Source organism: Salmo salar, chromosome ssa25 (genome assembly GCF_905237065.1).
Source record: "Salmo salar chromosome ssa25, Ssal_v3.1, whole genome shotgun sequence".
Taxonomy (NCBI): domain Eukaryota; kingdom Metazoa; phylum Chordata; class Actinopteri; order Salmoniformes; family Salmonidae; genus Salmo; species Salmo salar.
This window is the reverse complement of record NC_059466.1, coordinates 3,971,950-3,994,194: the sequence shown is the minus strand read 5'-3', so window position 1 is coordinate 3,994,194 and position 22,245 is coordinate 3,971,950. Positions and strand designations below refer to the sequence as shown.

Below are 22,245 nucleotides of genomic sequence, written 5' to 3'. Positions count from 1 at the left end.
TCCTGCTCTCCTGAATCAGCACCGGGACCTGTCCTGGATGGTCGCCCATGAGATCCTCCCGGTCAGGGCCGTCATGCACTCCCGGGGCATGGCGAGGACATCCGCGTGCCCCGACCAGGCTGTGGCCAAGAGGAGTCGGTGAGGCACTTGCTCTGGGAGTGCAGAACTGGAAGGAAGTAGGCCCCTATTCCACCAAAGGCCTTCACCAAGCTCTGGCCCACCCTCACGTGTCTGAAGGCAGCACTGTGGTCCTCCCGCAATCTGCTGGTAGCGAAACAGGTCAACACCACCCCCAGGCAGTGGCCATGGTAGCCACAGAAGCCCTGGGGTGGTACAGAAGGAAGGGGGCCTCGACCCCAGGCGAAGGGTCCCCCACAACACCCAAGGTCCCTGCGGCCACGGCCTGACAGCGCTGCGGCGCCTAGGGCGATGCACCTAGGGGAGGTATCTCCTCTGGGCCCCGAAGGACGGGACGGTGATCGATTCGGAAGAGCAGGAGGAGGCAAGTTTGATAAGGACTCACCCCGCTCCTGTACAAGGGACCGAAGACAGCTTTTTAACAAGTGACTTTTTAAATACATTTTTATGTCTTAAAAATGTTTTTCTTTTTTAAATCATTTGTACACATTTTAAATGGCTTTTACAGATTTGATGTTTTATACAACGAAAAGTACTTTCATTAATGGTTGTTTTTATTGGTGTAAACAACATGTACTTTTTAACAAATTCAAATGTAATTCAAATGCTGTGTTTTATGCCTCCATGCTGTTTGTTTGTGTATAAATGATGTAAAAATATAAATATGAGCTGTTTTTAAAGGAACTGTGACAATAAAACTTTTCCAAAAGAAAAAAAATCTGTTCTTATCAGTTTAATATCTGATACGTCCCCCATCGGGGGACTACATATTAAATGGATTTTTCGAACAGGGAGTCGGAAATGGGGCTTGCTCCGTCCGCTCCACGCATCGACCCGGTATTGCAGTACCTCCGGGAACGGTGCAACACTTTTCTCCCATTGTCAAGGAAAAGAAATACACCAAGCTATGTAAAACAGCTAGCAGAAGAAGAGAAGGAATGAAAAAGAAGAATCATCCAAACTGAAACAAGTGCGAAGCCCCCTTCATGGGGGTCCCCGTTTTCCCGCCATTTTACTTAAAAAAAAAAAAACATTGGCCAGGAGTGTGTGTGTGTGTGTGTGTTTTTGAGCCCCCACCAAAAAATACAATCACTTCACCAGGATTGTGTGTGTGTGTGTGTGTGTGTGTGTGTGTGTGTGTGTGTGTGTGTGTTTTTGAGCCCCCCAAAAAAATACAATCACTTCACCAGGATTGTGTGTGTGTGTGTGTTTTGAGCCCCCCCAAAATACAATCACTTCACCAGGATTGTCTATCTGTCTGTCTGTCTGTCTGTCTGTGACTTTTTACCCACAGCCCTCGAAAACTTGGAAGAGTGGGTTCGGGGACCACCCGCGGGGACCCGGCCTAGAGTGCACCGTGTGTGTCTCGGGCCCCGACCTCTGACTTCCATACGACTCTGGTTTCTCTTCATTACGCACAAGCCTTTCGCCTTTTACTAAAGACTTCCGTGGAGAGGAACACTTACGAGTTCAACGTATTTTTGGAAGGGCTTTGCTTCTGGCAGAGCCCGGTATCTTGTTTCAAGAGAAATTGACAGAGATGACGCCGAGACTTTTGCTCAGGCGTTTGACTTGAAGCCGGCTGACCGACCTGCGTATTTTTTCCACTCAAAGTAGTCGCTCGGGCAATTGAGTTCAAGCCCGACGATGACTGGTGTATTTGCCGGGCATTGAACTAATAGTCGCACTAGGATTAAAGAGCTAGTGACCTAACGATGCATTAGCGACTTTAAAAAAAAAACACACCCGCCTGTCACCAGGGAAGCGTTGGGTGAGGAGGAGCCAACTTTTGCCAAACCGATGAGGTCTGCCGAGGCCCCGGGGCCCGGGCGGGTGCAGGGGTCAATTTGTGGGTTATCGCTTGTCGGCCTTTTGGCTAAGTTCAAGTTTGGTACTGCGGTGCCGTAACCCCTTAGTCAAAAGCCGAAGGCTGGTGGGCGGTAAGTTTTGTTTGGAAACTTTTCCAACAAATTCTTTTGAGCGCGCCATTGTCGAGGAGGAGATGGCGCGCAATCCAGCCAGCAGGTCAGTCCCAGGGATGGGACTGGCAAATACGATTCGGTTTGCGTGGAGGAATAAGGAGCAGGAGCCAGCCGGGAGAGAAACCTTCGGAAGGACTGTACTGATGGGAGCATTGAAGCTGGCCGTGAAAGACGTTTTCTGCCTCCAGGGGAACCCGATGGAGGGAGCTTTTGACGTGACCTTCTACACTGAGCTAAGACACGACGAGGTTTTGAAAAAAGTGAAAGAGTTGGGAGGAGATCATCCGATGTGCCATTACGAAGTATCAAGCCTGGCAAGGAACAACTTCAGGGTGGTGACTGTTAACCTCTACAACCCGCATGTCAAGGACGAAGAGGTGAGGGCCTTTCTGGGGAGATATATGGACAGTGTATCCTCAGCAAGGCTCTTCAGGGACTCCCTGGGCTTCTGGAATGGGAGGAGAGGATTCCAGGCCTTGCTCAGGGAGGACCCTAAGGGTTTGGGAGGCTACCTCCATCCCCCTGCAATGTTCTCCCTGGGGGCTGACAGTTATTTTATGCCCGTCAGCCTCCATTCTGCAGGCGTTGTATGGCCTACGGTCATACCGTGGCCTCGTGCAGCACTAGGAAGTGCAGATTCTGCGGATCAGCTGAGCATGAGGCCAAGGACTGTGACGAGCCTAAGGCTTGCCACGGGTGTGGCTCGTCGGCACACCTGTGGCGGGATTGCCGGCTCGTCATAGGTCATACGCGTCTGCAGCTGGAGGGAGAGCAGGGGATGGGGGTAGAGAGGACAAGGACGACGGAGCGGGCCAGGATGGAGAGACAGCACGGGAGGAGAAGGTGGCCCCTAGAGAAGAGGGGCAAAGGAGCGAGAAGGCCGGAGCAGATGGGGAGGAGGGTCACAAAGAGGAAGTAGGCCAGAGAGTGGAGAGGCAGGAGACGAAGACAACGGTGAGAGAGGAGGTGGAGAAGGACACGGAGACAGGCCCAGAGGGGGGATTTGGAGGGGGGTGGAGGGAAGGAGTGGGGAGACAGTGATATGTCAAGTGCCCTGGTGGAGGAGATGAGGGGCATGGTGGAGAAGCTGGGGGGGAGGGGGGGCGATGTCTCCCCTTTGCCACCCACACCGAAGAAGAAAGGGAAGAGGCGTGCCATGGAAGACAAGAAGGAGAGCACTGGGGGGGGGAAGGGGAGGCCAAGAGAGCAATGGGAAAAAAAGGAGGGAAGGAGGGGGAAACCTCAGCTTCCTCATTGGATTTCACTGTCACTGGACCGCTGGGGGAACTGGATCTCCCGGGAGGGGCTCAGGAGCTGCGGACTGGGGTGCTGTGGTCCCTTTTTGGTGATGAAGGGTCCCCTTTTTTCTGCCCAGCCAGCGGGGAGGCAGGGGAAATGGAGGATTTGGGTGGCCAACACCATTCCTGCATCCTGGATTGGGGAGATGGAGGAAGACGGGGGGGCGTCAGGAAAGGAGAGGACGTCCCCGCTGGATGAGATGGAGCAGGGGAGCATCGGGTGAGCCTCCTTTTTATTTTTGTGTGTTTTGGGGGTGAGGGTTTCTTTGTTTTATTTATAAATAAATCTTTCTGTTACTTTTCTTAGTTTAAATGTAAGGGGATTAAGGGATTTTGTTAAGAGGAGGGCGGTTTTTAGTTATTTAGAGGGTGTGGGGTTTGATTTCTGTTTTTTACAGGAGGTTCACCTGAGGGATGGAGGGGATGTAAATAGATTTAGGAGGGAGTGGGATAAGGGAGATTCGTATTGGGGTATAGGAGGGGTGCACTCAACAGGGGTAGGAATTTTGTGTGGGAATAGGGAAATTAAAATTGAGAGCACTTTTGTCATAATGCAGGGGAGGGTTTTAGGGATAGATGTAACATTTAGGGAGGGTAGATATAGGTTAATTGGGGTGTACGGGCCACAGGTGGCGGCAGACAGGAGGGAGATGGTGGACTGTCTGGCGCCCCTGTGTGTCACAAATAGGCACTTGGTGATAGGAGGGGATTTCAACATAGATTTAGGGTTAGTGGATGATAGTAGTGCAGGCGCCATCACCGGGCTAATGGCTTGCCATGGTCTGGTTGATGGAGGCCTGCACTCTACTCCGACAATGGCTGGTCCCACATGGCGCAACTCCCGGGGGGTTGCGCGGAGGCTCGACTATATTTTTCTATCTAGGTCTTTGGGTCAGTTGTCTGGGCGGCTGCTGCCTGTGTTCTTCTCAGATCACGACGGGGTGCTCCTGCAGGTGGGGTCGCCAGTCTGCCTCTTCGGTAGGGGGTACTGGAAGTTAGATCGGGATGTGCTGGAGGAGCAAGCTTTCGTCGACGCCTTTTTTGGTTTCTTTCGGGGGCTTGAAGGCCTCCGGTCCATGTGCGAGGGGGTGTTAGAGTGGTGGGATTTAGTTAAGGTAAGGATTAAGGCCTTTATAATAGGATATTGCAAGAGGGAAAAAAGGGAGGAAAGGAGGGAGGTGGATCGTATCCAAAGGTTGATTGAACTTGAGTATGAGGCAGGCAACCTCGGTGGGTCGATTGACTGGGAGAGATCCACAGCCCTGAAGGCGCAGCTCAGGGAGCTGCAGGAGCGGAAGGCTCGAGCTTTCCTGGAGCGTGCGCATAATGGCTTTTTAGAACACAATGAGACTTGTTCCGCTATGTTCTTTAAGTCAGTTAGGGGCAGACAGAGTAGGAAGGTAATGCATGGGGTTAGGGAAGAAAATGGCAGTATAGTAAGAAAGCCGGAGGAGATGGTCAGGGTGACAACTGATCATTTCCGAGGTTTATTTAACCTGTTGGGTCTAGGGGGCAGCATTTGCACGTCTGGATAAAAAAAATGTACCCGATTTAATCTGGTTACTAATCCTACCCAGTAACTAGAATATGCATATACTTATTATATATGGATAGAAAACACTCTAAAGTTTCCAAAACTGTTTGAATGGTGTCTGTGAGTATAACAGAACTCATTTGGCAGGCAAAACCCTGAGACATTTTCTGACAGGAAGTGGATACCTGATGTGTTGTATTGATTTTAAACCTATCCCATTGAAAAACACAGGGGTTTAGGAATATTTTGGCACTTCCTATTGCTTCCACTAGATGTCACCAGCCTTTACAAAGTGTTTTGAGTCTTCTGGAGGGAGATCTGACCGAACAAGAGCCATGGAACGGTGATGTCCCATTAGACACCTGGCGCGCTACTTCATGTTGGGTACCCTCGTTCCAATACGTTATAAAAGGCTATGCATTCGTCCACCTTGAATATTATTCATGTTCTGGTTAAAAAGGCCCTAATGATTTATGCTATACAACGTTTGACATGTTTGAACGAACGGAAATATATTTTTCCCCTCGTTCATGACGAGAAGTCCGGCTGGCTTACATCATGTGCTAACGAGACGGAGATTTTTGGACATAAATGATGAGCTTTTTTGAACAAAACTACATTCGTTATGGACCTGTGATACCTGGAAGTGACATCTGATGAAGAGAATCAAAGGTAATGGATTATTTACATAGTATTTTCGATTTTAGATCTCCCCAACATGACGTCTAGTCTGTATCGCGAACGCGTATTTTTCTGGGCACAGTGCTCAGATTATTGCAAAGTGTGATTTCCCAGTAAGGTTATTTTTAAATCTGGCAAGTTGATTGCGTTCAAAAGATGTAAATCTATAATTCTTTAAATGACAATATAATATTTTACCAATGTTTTCTAATTTTAATTATTTAATTTGTGACGCTGACTTGACTGCCGGTTATTGGAGGGAAACGATTTCCTCAACATCAATGCCATAGTAAAACGCTGTTTTTGTATATAAATATGAACTTGATAGAACTAAAAATGCATGCATTGTCTAACATAATGTCCTAGGAGTGTCATCTGATGGAGATTGTAAAAGGTTAGTGTATCATTTTAGCTGGTTTTATGGTTTTGGTGACCCTGTCTTTGACTTGACAAAACATTACACACAACTCTTGTAAATGTACTGTCCTAACATACTCTAAATTTATGCTTTCGCCGTAAAACCTTTTTGAAATCGTAAAACGTGGTTAGATTAAGGAGATGTTTATCTTTCAAATGGTGTAACATAGTTGTATTTTTGAAAAATTTGAATTTTGACATTTATTTGGATTCAAATTTGCCGCTCTTGAAATGCACCTGCTGTTGATGGAGTGCACCACAGGTGGCACGCTAGCGTCCCACCTAGCCCCAAGAGGTTAAGGAGAGGGTAATAGATGTAGAGCAGGGAAATGTGTTTTTAGAACACCTGTCCCGGCGATTGCCGGAGGACATTAGAGATGTGATGGAGGCTCAGATCTCCCTCGAAGAGGTTGAGAGCGCTCTCAGGAGGATGGGAAAAGGGAAGGTGCCTGGGATGGATGGGCTGCCGTCCGAGTTTTACCTCAAGTTTTGGGGTATACTTGGACCAGTGGTCCTCGAAGTCTTGAAGGCCATCCTTGAGACGGGGGTCCCGGGGGGATCAATGGCTGTTGGTGTGCTGTCACTTCTTTACAAGAAGGGGGAAGTAACAGACCTTAGCAACTGGCGGCCGTTGACCATGCTGTGCGTAGACTATAAGTTGTTAGCAAAGGTCTTAGCGGACCGGTTGCGCACTGCCCTTCCCTACGTCGTCCATGAGGATCAGACGTGCGGGGTAGAGGGCCGCTCTATTAGGTGGAACCTACAGTTGATCAGGGACTCCATCGCTTGGGTAGAAGACAGAGGGCTGCCTTTAATGGTAGCAGCGCTGGATCAGGCGAAAGCCTTTGATCGCGTGAATAGATCCTTTCTATTCAGGGTGTTAGGTAGATTAGGATTTGGGGAGAAGTTTATAGGGTGGATCCGTACATTATATGTCGGAGCGGGGTGCCTGGTTAGCGTAAATAGTCACTTAGGTGACGTTTTTGACCTCTCGTCTGTGGTCAGGCAGGGATGCCCGCTCTCGGCTCTCCTCTTCGTTCTGTACATGGAGCCTCTGGGGGCTGTCATTAGGGCAGACACAGGGGTGGAGGGCTTGCTTATACCTGGAAGTGGCGGTCACCGTGTCAAGTTGACGCAGTACGCCGACGACACATCCTTGCTGCTTTGCAAAGACTCGTGCCTGACAAGGTCCCTTGCCATCATTGGGGACTTCACCAGAGCGTCCGGGGCGGTTCTTAACCATGCGAAGTCTTCCGTTAAGTTTTTCGGAAGATGGAGTGGTAGGACAGATGTGCCCGGAGGGTTGTCTCTCTGTAACGGGGCCCTGAGGATTCTCGGGGTCCATTTTGAGACCTCCGGCTCAGCGACGCTGAACTGGAACATGCGTATCGCAGTGGTACAGAGGAAGCTAGCGATGTGGAAGGCTAGGTCTTTGTCCTTTTTGGGCAAGGTCCTGGTTCTCAAGGTGGATGTATTGCCATCTCTATTGTACTTGGCGTACATCTACCCATTGCCGGCTTGTCTGAGGAGGCCTCTAGTGAGGCTGGTGTTTCAGTTCATGTGGGGTGGCAGTTACGAGTGGGTCGCCAGGGCACGCATGATCTGTCCCATCGGGGAGGGAGGTAGGGGGGTACCACATCTCCCCCTCAAGCTGGACGCAATTTTTGTTTCTTTTCTGTTGACGGAGCTTGCTCAGCCAGTACTACACCCGTCCGGTTACCTCCTGCGAGTGTTCTTCTCGTATCAGGCGAGAAGCGTAATGGTGTGGTCTAACACGGGTCCTCGGGCGGAACAGCTGCCGTGGCACTTTGGCCATACGGCCAAGTGGTTGCGTGCACACCCCGAGGTTGAAGTCGCCCGAGTAGGTTTAGATCACAGGCACCTGTACGAGGAGGTCAGACGGGCAGTAAGTCCGGCACCTGTGGTGGGCATCCCGGCGGTGGTCTTGGAAGGAGTCCAGGCGTGGGGTCTAGACAACAGGCTCAAGGACCTGAATTGGTTGAGCCTCCACAAGTGTTTGCCGGTGCGCTCCACCATGTACCGGCATGGCTTGGCGCGATCCCCCACCTGCCCAAGACCTTCTTGTGGCAGGGAGGAGACTGTGCGCCATGTCTTTTGGGACTGTGCCATTGCCGGAGTAGTATGGGCGAAGGCACGGGTGTTGTTAGGAAGGGTTAGAGGGGATTTTGTACCGACTTGGGCTAGGTTAGAGAGAGGTGTAGGGAGAGCGAGGGGGACGGATAGGGATAGGTTTCTGCTCTGGCTTCTCATGAGCCTCTTTAAGCGGGGGCTGTGGGAAGCCAGGCAGAACATGGTCACGACAGGGAGAGATTGGGGGGTGGAAGGAATAGTGAGGAGGGTGGAAGGAGATTTGAGAGGGAGGATGAAGAGGGAGGAGACGAAGTGGGGGCAGCACGCTGCCCGGGAGAGATGGAAGGGGGGATTAGGGCTGGGGATATTTTAGATTAGGGACGGGGAGATAGGGAAGGTTAGTGTGTAGGATGACGGGGAGGGACGATGCTCCCCTGAGTTTTTGTTTTGGATTACATTATAATTTAAAAATGCCAGTACGATTTGAATTTGAATGAATGTATGATTTTGTAAGAATGAATGGCATTGAATGTAATAAATTATTTTTTCTAAAAAAAATATCTGTTCTTATCAGTTTAATATCTGATACGTCCCCCATCGGGGGACTACATATTAAATGGATTTTTCGAACAGGGAGTCGGAAATGGGGCTTGCTCCGTCCGCTCCACGCATCGACCCGGTATTGCAGTACCTCCGGGAATGGTGCAACACTTTTCTCCCATTGTCAAGGAAAAAGAAATACACCAAGCTATGTAAAACAGCTAGCAGAAGAAGAGAAGGAATGAAAAAAGAAGAATCATCCAAACTGAAACAAGTGCGAAGCCCCCTTCATGGGGGTCCCCCGTTTTCCCGCCATTTTACTTAAAAAAAAAAAAACATTGGCCAGGATTGTGTGTGTGTGTGTGTGTTTTTGAGCCCCCCCCAAAAATACAATCACTTCACCAGGATTGTGTGTGTGTGTGTGTGTGTGTGTGTGTGTGTGTTTTTGAGCCCCCCCAAAAAATACAATCACTTCACCAGGATTGTGTGTGTGTGTGTGTGTGTGTGTGTGTGTGTGTGTTTTTGAGCCCCCCCCAAAAATACAATCACTTTACCAGGATTGTGTGTGTGTGTGTGTTTGTGAGCCCCCCCAAAAATACAATCACTTCACCAGGATTGTGTGTGTGTGTGTGTGTGTGTGTGTGTTTTTGAGCCCCCCAAAAATACAATCACTTCACCAGGATTGTGTGTGTGTGTGTGTGTTTTTGAGCCCCCCCCCAAAAAATACAATCACTTCACCAGGATTGTCTGTCTGTCTGTCTGTGACTTTTTACCCACAGCCCTCGAAAACTTGGAAGAGTGGGTTTGGGGACCCGGCCTAGAGTGCACCGTGTGTGTCTCGGGCCCCGACCTCTGACTTCCATACGACTCTGGTTTCTCTTCATTACGCACAAGCCTTTCGCCTTTTACTAAAGACTTCCGTGGAGAGGAACACTTACGAGTTCAACGTATTTTTGGAAGGGCTTTGCTTCTGGCAGAGCCCGGTATCTTGTTTCAAGAGAAATTGACAGAGATGACGCCGAGACTTTTTGCTCAGGCGTTTGACTTGAAGCCGGCTGACCGACCGGCGTATTTTTTCCACTCAAAGTAGTCGCTCGGGCAATTGAGTTCAAGCCCGACGATGACTGGTGTATTTGCCGGGCATTGAACAAATAGTCGCACTAGGATTAAATAGCTAGTGACCTAACGACGCATTAGCGACTTTAAAAAAAAACACAACCGCCTGTCACCAGGGAAGCGTTGGGTGAGGAGGAGCCAACTTTTGCCAAACCGATGAGGTCTGCCGAGGCCCCCGGGGGCCCGGCGGGTGCAGGGGTCAATTTGTGGGTTATCGCTTCTCGGCCTTTTGGCTCAGATCAAGCTTGGTACCGAGGTGCCCCAAAGCCCGCTGAGTCAGAAGGTCGAAGGCCGGAGGGAGTAAGAAGGAAAGCCAGTTATTTTTTTTTCAACTTGGTTTTCGTTTTTTTCCGTGAGGAGATGGCGAACAACAGCAGCGCAGGGTCGGTCCCCAGGACTGGACTTAAGAACACAATCCGTTTCGCTTGGAAGAAGGAAGAAGATACACGCTTGCCCAGAGATTCCATTGGAAGAACCGTTTTGATGGGGGCCCTGAAAGTCAAAGTCCCAGAGGTTATGTGTCTGCAGGGAAATGCTATGGAGGAAGCATATGACGTGACCTTTCATACAGAAGGTATGTGCGACATTATAATGGACAGAGCCAAAGCGGCTGCTGGAGAGAAGCCATTGTCCTTTTTCAATGTAACATGTCTGTCTAAGACCAATTTCAGAACTATTAACCTGTTAGGGCTAGGGGGCAGTATTGACACGGCTGGATAAAAAAACATACCCGATTTAATCTGGTTACCACTCCTACCCAGTAACTAGAATATGCATATACTTATTACATATGGATAGAAAACACCCTAAATTTTCAAAAAATGTTTGAATGGTGTCTGTGAGTATAACAGAACTCATTTGGCAGGCAAAACCCTGAGACATTTTCTGACAGGAAGTGGATACCTGATGTGTTGTATTACCTTTAAACCTATCCCATTGAAAAACACAGGGGCTGAGGAATATTTTGGCACTTCCTATTGCTTCCACTAGATGTCACCAGCCTTTACAAAGTGTTTTGAGTCTTCTGGAGGGAGATCTGACCGAACAAGAGCCATGGAACGATGATGGCCCATTAGACTCCTGGCGCGCGAGTTCATGTTGGGTACCCTCGTTCCAATACGTTATAAAAGAGTATGCATTCGTCCACCTTGAATATTATTCATGTTCTGGTTAAAAAAGGCCCTAATGATTTATGCTATACAACGTTTGACATGTTTGAACGAACGTAAATATATTTTTTCCCCTCGTTCATGACGAGAAGTCCGGCTGGCTTAGATCATGTGCTAACAAGACGGAGATTTTTGGACATAAATGATGAGCTTTTTTGAACAAAACTACATTCGTTATGGACCTGTGATACCTGGAAGTGACATCTGATGAAGAGAATCAAAGGTAATGGATTATTTACATAGTATTTTCGATTTTAGATCTCCCCAACATGACGTCTAGTCTGTATCGCAACGCGTATTTTTCTGGGCGCAGTGCTCAGATTATTGCAAAGTGTGATTTCCCAGTAAGGTTATTTTTAAATCTGGCAAGTTGATTGCGTTCAAGAGATGTAAATCTATAATTCTTTAAATGACAATATAATATTTTACCAATGTTTTCTAATTTTAATTATTTAATTTGTGACGCTGACTTGACTGCCGGTTATTGGAGGGAAACGATTTCCTCAACATCAATGCCATAGTAAAACGCTGTTTTTGGATATAAATATGAACTTGATAGAACTAAAAATGCATGCATTGTCTAACATAATGTCCTAGGAGTGTCATCTGATGGAGATTGTAAAATGTTAGTGCATCATTTTAGCTGGTTTTATGGTTTTGGTGACCCTGTCTTTGAATTGACAAAACATTACACACAACTCTTGTAAATGTACTGTCCTAACATACTCTAAATTTATGCTTTCGCCGTAAAACCTTTTTGAAATCGTAAAACGTGGTTAGATTAAGGAGATGTTTATCTTTCAAAGGGTGTAAAATAGTTGTATGTTTGAAAAATTTGAATTTTGACATTTATTTGGATTCAAATTTGCCGCTCTTGAAATGCACCTGCTGTTGATGGAGTGCACCACGGGTGGCACGCTAGCGTCCCACCTAGCCCATAGAGGTTAATGTACATATGTACAATCCTCATGTAACGGATATCGCCATAGGGGCATTTCTGGGCCGTTTTTGTGACGTCACGTCAGGGGCAAGATATGTGAAGGACTCTTTGGGATTCTGGAATGGCCGCCGTCAGTTCCAGGTGCTCCTTAGGCCGGATAAGGAAGGGTTTGATGGCTTCCTACATCCCCCGGCGGTCTTTTCTCTGCTTTCGGACAGGGGGATGCTCTTTTACACCCGTCAACCCCCTTTCTGTAAGAAATGTAGGGAGTATGGGCACGTTACAGCTGCCTGCAGTACAGGTAGATGCAGGTTTTGCAAATCGGGGGAGCATGAGGCAAAGGACTGTAGGGAGCCAAAGGAGTGCCACGGGTGTGGTAGTAGGCTGCACCTGTTCCGGGACTGTCCGTCCCGTCGGCAGTCATATGCCGAGGCGACGGCAGGCAGAAAGGAAGGAGGAGACTCTGTGGGGGAACATCTGCAAAGAAGGGACCCTGGGTCTAGCAAGAAAGACCCAGAGAAGAAGGTGCAGGAGAGACCATCCTCACCAACGCCCACTCCACGTGCAAGGGCCGGGAATAAGGTGGCATCAGGGCCGTCAGTGAAAGGAGGTGAGGGGTCCGCTATCCAGAAGCCGGAGGTGGAGGAGGCGGGTGGAGGAATGGAGAGCATGGGATCATTACTTGATGGGGTGGAGGGGCTTGGGGCCCTGGTAGAAATGGTGGAAAATCTTCCGGTGTTGGGGTCAAGGGCAGGGGAGTGGGCCTCAGACTCTGGTGTGCCGCTCGAACTCGGGCAGGATGGGAAGGAATCGTCAGTAGGGAGGGTGATCCCGGAACTGGAGCAGGAACCCTACGTCGGCAAGAAGAAGAGGACGAAGCGGAAGGGTGATGTGCAGAAAGAGGTGGGAGACATAGGGGAAGGGGCAGGCAAGCGTGCGATGGGGGTTAAAGACAGTGCCGCTGAAGTGGCCCCCCTGTCCTCACAGGACTCATCCCTCCCTTTACCCCTAGAGGAAATGGACATGACGACCTCTACTCTATCTCTGCATCCTGGGGATGGAGGGTCGCAAGGCTGTTCAGAGATGCCAGAAACCTCCATCCCCAACCCTTTCCCGGCTTCATGGGCAGATGACTTGGGGGTCTTAGAGGAAGGGGGAGACAGAGTGTCCCAAGTTGTGTGCGAGCAGGTGGGCTCATCTGAGGAGGATCTGTATCCTTCGGACGAGGGGAGCATTTTTGCTTCCCTGTCGGAGGAGATGGAGCGGGGGAGCATCGGGTGAGCCTCTTGTTTTGTTTTTTGTTATTAGTAGGTTGTTGTTAATGTTTTCATTATGGATAAAATTACTTTTGTTAGTTTAAATGTAAGGGGTTTGAGGGATAGGATAAAAAGAAGGGCGGTGTTTAGTTATTTAGAGGGTGTGGGGTTTGATTTTTGTTTTTTACAGGAGGTTCACCTAAGGGATGGGGGGGATGTTGTGAGGTTTAAGAGGGAGTGGGATAAAGGGGAATCAGTTTGGGGTATAGGGGGGGTTCACTCTTCGGGGGTAGGGATCTTGTTTGGGAATAGGGGAGGTAAAGGTTGAAGATACTTTTGTTGTTATGCAGAGGAGGGTTTTGGGGGTGGATGTCACATTAAGAGATTGTAGGTATAGATTAGTTGGGGTGTACGGACCACAGGTGGCGGCAGACAGGAGGGAGATGGTGGACTGTCTGACACCCCTGTGTGTCACAAATAGGCAGTTGGTGATAGGGGGGACTTTAATATAGATTTAGGGGTAGGGGGGACAGCAGTGCAGGCGCCATCACCGGGCTAATGGCTTGCCATGGTCTGGTTGATGGTGGCCTGCACACTGCTCCGAAAATGGCCGGTCCCACTTGGCGCAACTCCAGGGGGGTTGCGCGGAGGCTTGACTATATTTTTCTATCCAGGTACTTGGGTCAGTTGTCTGGTCGGCTGTTGCCTGTGTTCTTTTCAGATCACGACGGGGTGCTCCTGCAGGTGAGTTCTCCAGTCTGCCTCTTCGGTAGGGGGTATTGGAAGTTAGATCGGGAGGTGCTGGATGAGCAAGCCTTTGTTAATGCCTTTATTGGTGTGTTTCGGGGGCTTGAGGGCCTCCGGTCCATGTGCGAGGGGGTATTGGAGTGGTGGGACTTAGTCAAGGTAAGGATTAGGATCTTTATTATAGGATATTAAGAGGAGAAAAAGGGAGGAAAGGAGGGAGGTGGATCATATCCATAGGTTGCTCGAACTCGAGTACGAGGCAGGCAACCTCGGCGGGTCGGTCGACTGGGAGAGATCCACTGCCCTGAAGGCGCAACTCAGGGAGCTGCAGGAGCGGAAGGCTCGAGCTTTCCTGGAGCGTGCGCATAGCGGCTTTTTAGAACATAACGAGACTTGTTCCACAATGTTCTTTAACCTGTTAGGGCTAGGGGGCAGCATTGACACGGCTGGATAAAAAACATACCCGATTTAATCTGGTTACCACTCCTACTCAGTAACTAGAATATGCATATACTTATTACATATGGATAGAAAACACCCTAAATTTTCTAAAACTGTTTGAATGGTGTCTGTGAGTATAACAGAACTCAAATGGCAGGTCAAAACCTGAGAGATTCCTTTACAGGAAGTGGCCTGTCTGACCATTTGTTGAACTTCTTTTCCATCTCTATCATTTACTAAGGATCTCTGCTCTAACGTGACACTTCCCACGTCGTCCATAGGCGCTCAGAGCCCGGGAAAAAACAGAATGTCGTCATTCCAGCCCCAGGCTGAAACACATTATCGCCTTTCTCAAGTGGCCCATCAAGAGACACTAGCTTATGCTAAAAATTGATTTTAAACAGCGGTTGACATGCTTCGAAGTACGGTAATGGAATACTTAGAATTTTATTGTCACGAATTGCGCCAAGCGCGTGACACTTCTTTATTTCGGATAGTGTCTGGAACGCACGAACAAAACGCCGCTATTCGGATATAACGATGGATTATTTTGGACCAAACCAACATTTGTTATTGAAGTAGCTGTCCTGGGTGTGTATTCTGACGAAGACAACAAAAGGTAATGAAATTTTTATAATAGTAAATATGATTATGGTGAGTGCTAAACTTGCCGGGTGTCTAAATAGCGAGCCCGTGATGCCTGGGCTATGTACTTAGAATATTGCAAAATGTGCTTTCACCAAAAAGCTATTTTAAAATCGGACATATCGAGTGCATAGAGGAGGTCTGTATCTATAATTCTTAAAATAATTGTTATGCTTTTTGTGAACGTTTATCGTGAGTAATTTAGTAAAATGTTAGCGAATTCCCGGAAGTTTGCGGGGGTATGCTAGTTCTGAACGTCACATGCTAATGTAAAAAGCTGGTTTTTGATATAAATATGAACTTGATTGAACAAAACATGCATGTATTGTATAACATAATGTCCTAGGGTTGTCATCTGATGAAGATCATCAAAGGTGAGTGCTGCATTTAGCTGTCTTCTGGGTTTTGGTGACATTATATGCTGGCTTGAAAAATGGGTGTCTGATTATTTCTGGCTTGGTACTCTGCTGACATAATCTAATGTTTTGCTTTCGTTGTAAAGCCTTTTTGAAATCGGACAGTGTGGTTAGATTAACGAGAGTCTTATCTTTAAATGGCTGTAAAATAGTCATATGTTTGAGAAATTGAAGTAATAGGATTTTTAAGGTTTTGAAAATCGCGCCACAGGATAGCCGTGGCTGTTACGTAGGTGGGACGAATTCGAGAGAGGTTAAGTCGGTTAGGGATAGACAGAGTAGAAAGGTAATGTACGGGGTTAGGAAAGAAAATGGTAGTGTAGCTAGAGAGCCGGAGGAGATGGTCAGAGTAACAACTGATCATTTCCGAAGTTTCTTTAAGGAGAGGGAAGTAGATGTAGAGCAGGGAAATGTGTTTTTAGAACACTTGTCCCGGCGATTGCCGGAGGACATTAGAGAAGCGATGGAGGCTCAGATCTCCCTAGAAGAGGTTGAGAGCGCCCTTAGGAGGATGGGAAAAGGGAAGGTACCTGGGATGGATGGGCTGCCGGCCGAGTTTTACCTCAAGTTTTGGGGGATACTTGGACCGGTGGTCCTCGAAGTCTTGAAGGCCATTCTCGAGACGGGGTTCCCGGGGGGATCGATGACCGTCGGTGTGCTGTCACTTCTTTACAAGAAGGGGGACGCCACAGACCTAGGCAACTGGCGGCCATTGACCATGCTGTGTGTAGACTACAAGCTACTTGCAAAGGTCCTAGCGGATCGGTTGCGCACAGCCCTTCCCTACGTCGTTCATGAGGATCAGACGTGCGGGGTAGAGGGCCGCTCTATTAGGTGGAACCTGCAGTTGATTAGGGACTCCATCGCTTGGGTAGAAGATAGAGGTCTGCCTTTAATGGTAGCAGCGCTTGATCAGGCGAAAGCCTTTGATCGCGTGAATAGATATTTTCTTTTCAGAGTGTTAGGTAGATTAGGAGTTGGGGAAAAGTTCATAGGATGGATCCGTACTTTATATGTCGGAGCGGGGTGCCGGGTTAGCGTAAACGGTCACATGGGTGACGTTTTTGACCTCTCGTCAGGGGTCAGGCAGGGGTGCCCGCTCTCGGCTCTCCTCTTCGTTCTGTACATGGAGCCTCTGGGGGCTGCCATTAGGGCAGTCACAGGGGTGGAAGGCTTGTTAATCCCTGGAAGTGGCGGTCTGCGCGTTAAGGTGACGCAGTACGCCGACGACACTTCCTTGCTGCTTTGCAAGGACTCGTGCTTGACAAGGTCCCTTGCCATTATTGGGGACTTCACCCGAGCGTCGGGAGCGGTTCTTAACCACGCAAAGTCTTCCGTTAAGTTTTTCGGAAGATGGCGTGGTAGGACGGATGTGCCGGGGGGTTCTCTCTGTAACGGGGCCCTGAAGATTCTCGGGGTTCATTTTGAGACCTCCGGCTCAGCGACGCTGAACTGGAACATGGGCATCGCAGTGGTACAGAGGAAGCTAGCGATGTGGAGGGCTAGGTCGTTGTCTTTTGTAGGCAAGGTCCTGGTCCTCAAGGTGGATGTATTGCCGTCTCTTTTATATTTGGCGTACATCTACCCATTGCTGGCTTGTCTGAGGAGGCCTCTAGTGAGGCTAGTGTTTCAGTTCATGTGGGGTGGCAGGTACGAGTGGGTCGCCAGGGCACGCATGCTTTGCCCCATCGGGGAGGGAGGTAGGGGGGTACCACACTTCCCCCTCAAGCTGGACTCAATTTTTGTTTCTTTTTTGTTGACAGAGCTTGCTCATCCGGTAGTACATCCGTCCGGTTACCTCCTGCGGGTGTTCTTCTCATACCAGGCGAGAAGCGTAATGGTGTGGTCTAACACGGGTCCTCGGGCGGAACAGCTGCCGTGGCACTTTGGTCACGCGGCCAAGTGGTTACGTGCGCACCCCGAGGTTGAAGTTGCGGGTATCCCGGAAGTGGTCTGGGAGGGAGTGCAGGCGCGGGGTCTGGACAACAGGCTCAAGGACCTGAATTGGTTGAGCCTCCATAAGTGTTTGCCGGTGCGTTCCATTATGTACCGGCATAGCTTGGCGCGATCCCCCACCTGCCCAAGACCATCTTGTGGTGGGGAGGAGACAGTGCGCCATGCCTTTTGGGACTGTGCCTTTGCCGGAGTAGTGTGGGCTAGGGCACGGGTGTTGTTAGGTAAGGTAAGAGGGGATTTTATTTTGTCGTGGGCTCGGGTAGAGAGAGGAGTAGGGAGAGCGAGGGGGACGGAAAGGGACAGATTTCTACTATGGCTTCTCATAAGCCTCTTTAAACGGGGGCTGTGGGAAGCCAGACAGAACATGGTAAAGACAGGGAGAGATTGGGGAGTGGAGGGGATAGTGAGGAGGGTGGAAGAAAATGTGAGGGGGAGGATGAAGAGGGAGGAGAGGAAGTGGGGGCAGCATGCAGCCCGGGAGAGGTGGAAGGGGGGTTTAGGACTGTGGTAAAGGGAATAGGGAAAAGGAATAAGATAGGTATGGGGAGATATAGAGATTTAGGAATCTAGTTTATGTGGGTGTTGAGGGGGAGGGAAGATGCTCCCCTGATTTGTAATTTGGGTTTCATTTGTTTTGAAATTTCAAATGCCTTGTGTTGAGTTTAATGGAAGTGATGATTATGATTGTTGATGGTTTGTTCATTATGCTTATGTTTTTGAACAGTAATAAAATCTTTTAATCATCATCTGTTCTTATCAGTTTAATATCTGATACGGGGGACTACATATTAAATGGATTTTTCGAACAGGGAGTCGGAAATGGGGCTTGCTCCGTCCGCTCCACGCATCGACCCGGTATTGCACAAGCTTGGCACTGAGGTGTCTTAAAGCCCGCTGAGCCAAAAGGTCGAAGGAAGGCCGGAGGGAGGAAAGTTTATTGTTTTTGGTTTGTTTTACGGTCGGTTTTATTTGCCTCTCTTTTCAGTTTTTTCAGAGAGCGAGAGCTGAGTAGAGTGCGTCAAGCTCCTTGCGGAGATGGCGCAAAGTCTTTCATGGAGGCCTGTCCCTAGGACAGGCCAGGCGAATACGATACGCTTTGCTTGGAGGGATAAGACGATGGAGCCGTTTGACAGAGATGCATTTGGGAGGAACATTGTGATTGGGATCCTGGCACTGAAGGTGGAGGATGTGTTCTGCCTTCAAGACAACCCATTGGAAGGAGCGTATGAGTTGGCACTGCAAACAGAAGGGAAGCACGATGACATTTTAAGAAAAGTGAGAGAAGTGGAAGCGGAGAGGCCGATGTCGCTCTACGTCGTAACCAGCTTGGCGAGGAGTAATTTCCGGGTTGTAAATGTAAATATTTACAACCCTTACGTTAAGGATGAGGAGGTGAGGGCCTTTCTGTGGAGATACATGGATGGTGTCTCCTCAGGAAGGCACCTCAAAGATTCCCTGGGCTTTTGGACTGGGAGGAGGGGGTTCCAGGCCCTCCTAAGAGAGGACCCGGAAGGATTGGGTGGATACCTCCATCCTCCGGCGATGTTCTCCCTGGGGGCTGACAGGGGGACGTTGTATTATGCACGTCAGCCCCCGTTCTGCAGGCGTTGTATGGCCTATGGTCATATCCTCGCCTCGTGCAGCACAAAGAAGTGTAGGTATTGTGGATCTACGGAGCACGAGGCAAGGGACTGTGACGCGCCGAAGGCATGTCACGGGTGTGGCATGCTTACGCACCTGTGGCGTGAATGCCCGGCGCGTCAGAGGTCATACGCGTCTGCAGCTGGGGGGGGAGCGAGAGCCGGGGATGGGGGTAGAAGAGGAGGGGACAAAGAGCCAGGAACAGGCACGGAGGAAAGGGACGCACGGCGGGAGAAGGAAAGAGCGACCGCAGGAGCAGAAGAGGAAAAGGAAGAAGTGGACATGGTGGAATCGGAGGGGCGGGAGGATGAAGGAGAGGAGGAACAGGAAGCTGAAGGAGAGAAGGAGCAGGAGGAGGAAGGAGATAAGAGAGTGGAGGGGTCGGAGAAGAAGGCGGTGGAGAAGGAGACGGAGAAGGAAACAGAGAGGGAGGAGATAGAGAAGAAGGCGGTGGAGAAGAAGGAGACAGAAAGGAAGGAGACAGGGAAGAAGGTGGTGGAGGAGAAAGAGACAGAAAGGAAGGAGACTGGGAAGACGGCGGTGGAGAAGAAAGAGATAGAAAGGAAGGAGACAGGGAAGAAGGTGGTGGAGGAGAAAGAGACAGAAAGGGAAGAAGGTGGTGGAGGAGAAAGAGACAGAAAGGAAGGAGACAGGGAAGAAGGTGGTGGAGGAGAAAGAGACAGAAAGGAAGGAGACAGGGAAGAAGGTGGTGGAGAAGAAAGAGACAGAAAGGGAGGAGAAAGAGAAGGCAGTGGTGGCGGGACCAGTAGGAGAAGGAGTGAAGGAGTGGGGGGACAGTAAAGAGGTGAGATCACGGGTGGAGGAGCTGAGGGAGATGGTGGGGGGGTTGCCGGACAATATGAACGAAGCGAGGGGGGCGCTGTCGGACGCAAACAGGGATGTTCCCTGGCTGCGTCCTCCACCTATAAAGAGGCCAAAGAAGTGGGAGCGACCGGACAGTAGGAGGAGGAAGGGTGGTAAAAAGGGGGGTGTGGGGGAGCAGGGGGGAGAGGTTTTAGGGCCCTCGTGGGCTCCCTCTCCTTCATGTTCGTTTACACCCCTTGCGGAGCTAGACCTCCCAGGCATGGCCAGGGTTGGGGGATGGAGGAAGGAGAAAGTTTTCTGTTTGGGGGCATGGGGTGCTCGGGGCTGAGTCCAGAAGAAAGTAGGGTGGTGGATTTAAGTGGGGGGCAAATGACACAGAGTGTGCGGCTACCAGGCATTGTTTCTGTATCCAGGGGAGAGGGGATGGAGGCCGACGGGGGAGCGTCAGGAGTGGAGAAGGCGTCCCCGTCGGTCGGGATGGGGTGAGTTTTTCTTTGAATTTTTTGGTGTGGGTATGGTTTTGGTTTGTAAGTAGGAAAGGGAGGGAAGATGTTTCCCTGATTTATTGTTTTGGGTTTTCCGGATTGTGTTATAAGTAAAATGCCTAGTTATGATTTTTGATTGATATATGGTTTTGTATTGAAAGGCATTGAACGTAATAAATATATTTTATAAAAAAAATCTAAAAAATCTGTTCTTATCAGTTTAATATCTGATACGTCCCCCATCGGGGGACTACATATTAAATGGATTTTTCGAACATGGAGTCGGAAATGGGGCTTGCTCCGTCCGCTCCACGCATTGACCCGGTATTGCAGTACCTCCGGGAACGGTGCAACACTTTTCTCCCATTGTCAAGGAAAAAGAAATACACCAAGCTATGTAAAACAGCTAGCAGAAGAAGAGAAGGAATGAAAAAAGAAGAATCATCCAAACTGAAACAATTGCGAAGCCCCCTTCATGGGGGTCCCCCGTTTTCCCGCCATTTTATAAAAATAGATTGGCCAGGATTGTGTGTGTGTGTTTTTGAGCCCCCCCCAAAAATACAATCACTTCACCAGGATTGTGTGTGTGTGTGTGTGTGTTTTTGAGCCCCCCCAAAAAATACAATCACTTCACCAGGATTGTCTGTCTGTCTGTGACTTTTTACCCACAGCCCTCGAAAACTTGGAAGAGTGGGTTCGGGGACCCGGCCTAGAGTGCACCGTGTGTGTCTCGGGCCCCGACCTCTGACTTCCATACGACTCTGGTTTCTCTTCATTACGCACAAGCCTTTCGCCTTTTACTAAAGACTTCCGTGGAGAGGAATACTTACGAGTTCAACGTATTTTTGGAAGGGCTTTGCTTCTGGCAGAGCCCGGTATCTTGTTTCAAGAGAAATTGACAGAGATGACGCCGAGACTTTTTGCTCAGCCGTTTGACTTGAAGCCGGCTGACCGACCGGCGTATTTTTTCCACTCAAAGTAGTCGCTCGGGCAATTGAGTTCAAGCCCGACGATGACTGGTGTATTTGCCGGGCATTGAACAAATAGTCGCACTAGGATTAAAGAGCTAGTGACCTAACGACGCATTAGCGACTTTTTAAAAAAAACACACCCGCCTGTCACCAGGGAAGCGTTGGGTGAGGAGGAGCCAACTTTTGCCAAACCTATGAGGTCTGCCGAGGCCCCCGGGGGCCCGGCGGGTGCAGGGGTCAATTTGTGGGTTATCGCTTCTCGGCCTTTTGGCTCAGATCAAGCTTGGTACCGAGGTGCCCCAAAGCCCGCTGAGCCAGAAGGTCGAAGGAAGGCAGGAGGGAGGATTTTTTTTTCATTATTTTTTGGAGGGAATCGGATTTTCCGATTTTCCATTTTTTTGGCTTCTTGTGCAAGAGAGCTGTTTTTGGAAAAAGATGAAGCAGGAAAAATCAAGCAGAGCAGTACCAGGGATTGGTTTGGCCAACACGGTGAGGTTTTCATGGACGGAAAAGGAGATGGAGCCGTGGGGAAGAGAGACGTTTGGGAGAAATATCCTGATTGGGTGCCTAAAACTACAGGTCAAAGATGTTTTCTGCCTTCAAGGAAACCCGATGGAGAAAGCATTTGATGTGATGTTTCATGTGGAGGAGAAGCATGATGACATTATGAAGAAGGTGAGGGAAGGGAAAGGAGCAAGACCCCTGTGCCATTACCAGGAACGGGGTTCCGCTAGCGGAATGTTTGTCCTCAACAATTTAAAGGCAATGCTACCAAACACTAATTTAGTGTATGTAAACTTCTGACCCACTGGGAATGTGATGAAAGAAATAAAAGCTGAAATGAATCTGTACTATTTTTTCTGACATTTCACATTCTTAAAATAAAGTGGTGATCCTAACTGACCAAAGACATTTTTACTAGGATTAAATGTCAGAAATTGTGAAAAACTGGGTTT

General features: G+C 49.2%; 3 non-coding genes and 4 pseudogenes across 3 annotated transcripts; all 7 read left to right on the top strand.

Moving 5' to 3' along the window:
- The first annotated feature begins 832 nt into the window (after positions 1-832).
- Positions 833-1,009, top strand: LOC123730571 (uncharacterized; annotated as a pseudogene).
- A 521-nt stretch (positions 1,010-1,530) lies between these two features.
- LOC123730645 (U5 spliceosomal RNA) lies at positions 1,531-1,647 on the top strand. The gene has a single exon (XR_006762080.1). It is a non-coding gene; the product is annotated as a U5 spliceosomal RNA (small nuclear RNA).
- A 7,032-nt stretch (positions 1,648-8,679) lies between these two features.
- Positions 8,680-8,854, top strand: LOC123730693 (uncharacterized; annotated as a pseudogene).
- Positions 8,855-9,545: 691 nt separating this feature from the next.
- LOC123730644 (U5 spliceosomal RNA) lies at positions 9,546-9,662 on the top strand. The gene has a single exon (XR_006762079.1). It is a non-coding gene; the product is annotated as a U5 spliceosomal RNA (small nuclear RNA).
- Positions 9,663-18,098: 8,436 nt separating this feature from the next.
- Positions 18,099-18,255, top strand: LOC123730599 (uncharacterized; annotated as a pseudogene).
- A 2,240-nt stretch (positions 18,256-20,495) lies between these two features.
- Positions 20,496-20,676, top strand: LOC123730691 (uncharacterized; annotated as a pseudogene).
- A 398-nt stretch (positions 20,677-21,074) lies between these two features.
- Positions 21,075-21,191, top strand: LOC123730657 (U5 spliceosomal RNA). Its single transcript, XR_006762092.1, has one exon. It is a non-coding gene; the product is annotated as a U5 spliceosomal RNA (small nuclear RNA).
- Positions 21,192-22,245: the final 1,054 nt, after the last annotated feature.